The sequence below is a fragment of the Phyllostomus discolor genome, chromosome 5, assembly GCF_004126475.2.
Source record: "Phyllostomus discolor isolate MPI-MPIP mPhyDis1 chromosome 5, mPhyDis1.pri.v3, whole genome shotgun sequence".
Lineage (NCBI taxonomy): Eukaryota > Metazoa > Chordata > Mammalia > Chiroptera > Phyllostomidae > Phyllostomus > Phyllostomus discolor.
Genome location: NC_040907.2, coordinates 37,459,959 through 37,466,098, shown reverse-complemented (window position 1 = coordinate 37,466,098; position 6,140 = coordinate 37,459,959).

Sequence of the window (6,140 nt, the reverse complement as noted above, 5' to 3'; positions counted from 1 at the left end):
CGGGAAGGCAGTGCCGCAGGACCGACCCCTCTCCCGTCCGGGCCCTGGCGGGGCCACTGAACCACTCCCCACCCCACCCACCAACCCGGAGACTGGAAAGGCGGGGTGTCTAGTCTGCAACGATTTCTAGTTCCCAGGCTTCCGCAGTGGGACTGGACCCCTTTTAGGCCCCAGCTCCTGAGTGAGGGTCGGGAAGAGGGCCCCTTCCACCAAGTGCCTTTGAGAGCAGTTTCTTCGTCATGACAGATTTTGCAACTGCTCCAGGCACAGTCCCTTTCTGTTCACTCTCCCACCCTGGGGTCCTGGGCCATGGCTAATAGGGCAGCCAGCCAAAGACCCTGCTGGGTCCCTTCCCGGAAGAGCTCTCCGCCCTCCCCACACTCCTCACCCCCACCTTGGCCCTGGGCTCACAGCCTGGTGAGACTTAAAGGGAGGTAAATTGGGCAGGGGTAGGGTGCATGCGGATCCCAGTCACGAGGAGACAGGGGGGGTGAGCCCTCACCATGTTGCTCCCAGGAGCTGAAAACCTTTCCAAGTCAAGGAGCATTAACTACTAGCAGCTGAAGCAACACTGTTTGGTGCCAGGGGCTTTTGGCAGCGGTTGAAGGCAGTAGGGCTGGGTTTAGGTGGTACTTGGCACCTCCACTGCCCAACAAGGCGCACCCCTTATACCTGTTCTGACCTTGTGGTCAGGGCCAGAGCTACCTTGCCCTCCTGCTGGATAGGAAGAAGGAGAAAAAACTCAAACTTAGGACCATTTGCTAAACTCAATTGCCAAGGCCATGAATGAATAAATGAATGAATGGCTCGTGTAAAGCTCCAGACTGTTCACTGGCTTCTGCGGCTGCATCCCGATGGCCCCACACGCACCGTTCTGTAGTTTTCACAACCCTGCATGAGAAGAGTTGCCATTGCCCCTGTTTAGGGATAAGGAGACAGTCGCCTTAGGAAAGATGTGACTGAGTAACTGAGAGACAGGGCCGTGCTTGCCCTTCCCCACAGCCCAAGTTCTTTCCATGATGGAAACAGGCAGGTGACTTGAACAGGCAAGTGCAGAGGCTGGATTTGAACCCAGGTCTTTCCATTTCCGTTATCTCAAAAACTCAGGAATTTAGCAAGAAAGGGAAGGGGAAATATTTTGCCTTCTTTGGTCTCATATTCTAATTCTCTCTAAGCTCAAACTTATGAGCATTGGTATGATTCACAAGCTGGACAGGAGCCAACACAGAGACGCAGCTCATGTCTTCTCCACACTGAGCAGAGTCGAGTAGGGCTAGAACGAGATATTTGAATGCATGAACTAAAGAAAACCTTCTGGGACATTTAGAAACAGCACATACTGAGGACCTACTAAGTGCCAGGTACCATGTTAAGTCCTTAAATATTTTAAGGATTTATATACCCTGTGGGGAAAGGTATTCTCTGGTTTCTTGCAGCTGTGGAGGCCAGCCAGAGGGCACATCACATATCTGGCCCCCTCCCCAGCCCCACGAAGTAGGCTCTCCTGTGGAATGCCGAGGCACTGCATGCCCACACCTGTGCTGAGGCTGTCCCGTGCTGCAGACAGACACAAGCTAAAATCATTTGTCTGAAGAAGAATATGGAGGAATCACTTGGAGTGTCTTGGGTGGAAAACTGGAGGCAATCATGGTGCTCTACAAGCACACCCTCGAACTGTCAGGAGGGCCATAAAGGCAGAACTGAGTTTGCGGTGCAGGTTTCCTGACTCCACTTGTGCTGCTTCGGCTGCCCCGTGGTGTCAGCCCGTTCAAGTGCATGGGGTCAAGTACCAGCTTTGGACTTAGACTTGGGTTTAAATCCAAGCTGGATTCAAAAGAAGATAAAAATTGTACCTACACTTTACAGAATGTCTAAATTAATAAGAAAATGGAAGTATAGGACTCTGCACAACACCTGGCACATGGTAAGCAGTCAAAAAAGCCAGCTGCCATTGTTACAAAATACTACCGAGACCTGACTAAACAAACACCCAGGAAACATTAAAATAGAAATGATAAGTGGAAAGGCTTATACAGAAACCTCTGCATTGCCCAGGATCAGTGCCTCCTCATTCAAAACAGTAAGAAACAAGACCACTCAAGAAGCTAGACACACATATGGCTGAAGAGCTACAAGTGAAGGACAAGAAGACTTTCAGGAGGGTCCGATGAGGAAAAGGGGGCTATAAGGAACAAAATAAGGGGAGATACGGTGTTGTTATACTTCATCATCAGAGCACTCAAAATCTTTCCTTATTAAGCAGCAGAGTCCCACATACTGAGGTACGGCAGCAGCGTGATTTTCTGGATGTTTAGAAATCAGATCACACGATGTTGTTTCATGTATACGGATTCCATCTGAAAGAGCTTGATAAAGACATGAAAGGACAGCAGGGCGTAATGGGAGAACCACAGGTCAAGTCAGGTACTGGAAGTCTTCTGGGCCCTTAGAACATGCCACACAAACTACTGTTGGACTTCTTCTGCCGTGTATCATGTTTTCTTCTGTCCCCCACTGGATTGTTAAACCCTCCCAGGCAAGAACCTTATGTTCTGTAAGGTCCCTTTCTAGCCCTGAAAAGAACCTCCAGGGATGCCCACACCCTTCTCTGCAGAGCCCGTGAATGCCACACTACACCGCAAAAGGGACTTTGCAGACGTAGTCAAGGTTATGAACCTTCCAATGGGGAGCTTATCCTGGTGCGCCTAACCTAATCACACAAGCTCTTAAAAAGAGAAGTTTATCTGGCTGGAGGTAGGAGAGATGAGGCAGAAGGGACATCAGAGAGATCTGAAATGTGAGCACTCATCTAGCTTTGAAGATGAAGGGGATGCAACAGGCTGCCAGCAAGGACACGGGGACTTCAGTCCCACAGCAGCACAGAACTGAATTCTGCCAACATCCTGGATGAGCGTAGAGCAGGTTCACTCCCAGAGCCTCCAGGTAAGAGTCCTGGGCAGCCAACACCTTGACTTTGGCCTCATGAGACCTGGGGCTGAGAATCCAGCCGAACCCACCCAGGCTTCTGCCAACTACAGAACTCTGAGATAAATCCGTGTCGAGTTAAGCCACTAAGTTTGTGGTGATACGTGTACAGCAGCAAGAGAAAGAAACCTAATGCAAACGTTAGTAACTAAAACTGACAGGGAGTACAACAGCATTCTCCTACACGTGACTTCACTTCATCTTCACGACGAGCACGGCAGTGTTGCCGTCCCTCATTTGAGGGAACCGATGCTCAGGGAGGATGAGTGACTGGCTCGGGTGACCTGCGAATGGAGCGCTGAGCCACAGCTTACACTCCCGTCTTCAGGTTCCAACACCAGTGAGCGCCGGATCCCACACTGCAGCTACCGTTCCGTGGCTTGAAAACTCCACCTTAGGGTAGATTTAAAAAATGGACTAAAAAAAAAGACAAAAACAAATAAAAGAAAATCAGGCTGCTCTCACACTGTGAAAGCTTAAAAGCTTTTGAATTCTCCTTTGTTTCTCCCAAAGATATCAAGTAAGTCATGGAACAAGTCAGGGTGTGAACAAAGAATGTAAGGAGCATTGAGTCTTCTTTCCGGCCCATAGAAGAAAAACGAGTTTTGTGAATGGCAAAAGGAGAAATCCTCAAGAGAGTGGCTGTCAATGAACTATTTTCCCCCATTCAGATGCTCGCTCCGCCACTGTTAAGATGCGTCTTTCACGAGGAAATGCCAGTGGGAACGCCTCTGCGTTGGACACTTTCCATCCACTCACGGCCAATCTTTCTTGTCAGAGAGCTCACCTGACTTTCAGTCTGAAACCTTTCTATGTTTCTCCCCATTACTTCTAATAACAAAGAAAAAGAATTCTTTCCCCTCTTTGCTCTTTCCATTTTTTAAAAAAATATTTTTTATTTATTTTTAGAGGGAAGAGAAGGGAGGGAGAAAGAGAGAGACAGAAACATCATTTGGTTGCCTCTCATATGTGCAACGACCAAGGACCGAACCCGTAGCCCAGGCATCAATTCTCCACCGGGAATCAAACTGGCGGCCTTTCACTCTGCAGAATGAGGCCCAACCCACTGAGCCACACCGGCCAGGGCAGTCTTTCCATTCCTTAAATATTTGTGAGCTGTTATCACACTCTACCCTTGGGTATCATTTTGCCAAGCTGAAGTCGCCTGTCAGGCCACCTAAGTCAACCTTTCTCTTACACGGCTGTGTCTTCCCGTCTGAACTTCCTTCCCACCTATTTAAGTTCTAATGAGGTGTTTAACCTTGAACCAAGTGTCCGGTACACTACAGGTGCCACATTCTAAAAGGTGAATAGTACAACAACCTACTTCGTAGCTGGTTAGAAAACTACAGCACATACTGCTTCTCCGCCTGCAATTTAAATAAACAGCAGACTACAATGAATGTCTCCCAGTTTTACATGAACGTTTCTGGCCACGAATTCAGGAACTGCAAAATCAAGTATTTACTACATGCTGCTGAAAACAGCACTGTGAATATTTATATAGTATTGAAATGACTATTAATAGAATTGGTAGACTAAATGGACATCACTTTTTGCAATAAGTTTTGGATGCGATACATTTAAAATATATACTGGTATTTCTCCAAGAAGTCTGGCTATAATTCCACACCAAATTAAACTTCCTGCCAAATGGAATCAGACGCCGCGTTTCTTAAGGGCCAGAAAACTGGCCCAATATTCTTTGTTCTTACCAAGAACTAAAGGGCTGTTTGTTTGCAGGAGTCTCCAGATAGACATTAACACTGGACCTTTCCAATAGATTTTGTAACTCTATTGAGAAAAACTACAATTTGGCCAGACGTGGCCGTGGTTCCTGATAGGGCATAAACCTTTCAGGGCCCTCATTAGCTGTTCAGTACTATATCCCAAATTCCTAATTCCTATCAGCATGGTCAACAAACAAACTCAATCCCACAGAGTAATTTACCCAGAGGTACAATCTGGCTGATTACCATTTTTTTTTTTCTTAGTCAATAACATCAAGCGACTTCTTTGTGCTCAAAAATCAACCACGCCATGGGCAGCTAGAACTGTAATCTTCGTCTGAAATGCAAAACTTCTGAACACCAAACTAAATAATTCTATATTCGTTCACTAAGGTACAGATACTATTAAATTTTAATGACTCTTGAGGAAAATGTAAGAAGGTAGACAATTCATTTAAAAAGCAACTTGCCCCCAATACCGATACCAGCTGATTATCTGAACTCAAAAGGTGGTCACATAATGTTCCAATGAATACATTCCTTCAAGTTAAAAAGGATCCCCCCCATGACATTAGGCGCCACCTACCTATTGAGTACTGCTGTGTGCCTGACATTCGACAGCTGAAAGGGCTAATTCCCAGACCGTCGAGGTGGGCACTCTCGCTGCCTTTTTATGGAGAGACCGGCTTTGAGTCATTGTCTCCAAGCCCCAAAGCTTCTGAGCGCCAGAGCCAGGACCCACACGTCATCTGATGGGCCCCAAGTTTCCCCACCATACCAGGCTGCTCTAAATGTACTATTATCTGCAACTGCTTAAGTTTCAAAAGACAAAAGTGTTAATGATAGGATTTAACTTCATATTTCTTTTTTCTAAGGTAATGTATATGAGGAAAATAGAAGTTTACATTTATGTATGATGGAACATTTGACCAGGTATTCTACAATTTAAAAAGAACTTTAGTAATCACTGTCTAATCCTCATTTCTTCAGGAAATTTTTATTCATGCATAGTCTGGCAGACATTGCATTAATACCAGAGACAAAGGAGATAAAGAACATGGTTTCTATCCTTAAGGTGTTCATAGTCTAAAGAGACTATTAAAAAAAAAATTACACCACCCCCGCTTGCGTGGAGGAAGAAACTAAAGGCTGGCGAGGCCTAAATGCCTTGCCCTAACTCAGCTTCCAGGCAGCGGGCAGGACCTGATTCCAGCCTCTTCTGATCACATCTCAGTGACTCCTCTGCAGCCCCGGCTCCACCCTCAGCCTCCTAATCTCGCTCTCCATTACTGTTTTTGTACATGTGCAACGGAGACTGCAGAAGACTGAGAGCTGGGATCCATCTAAGCAAGTTCAGCAATGAGGCCACTGATTTTATGCACCCAGAATCCACTAAGCCACGTTTTTAAAAAACATAACAGAACT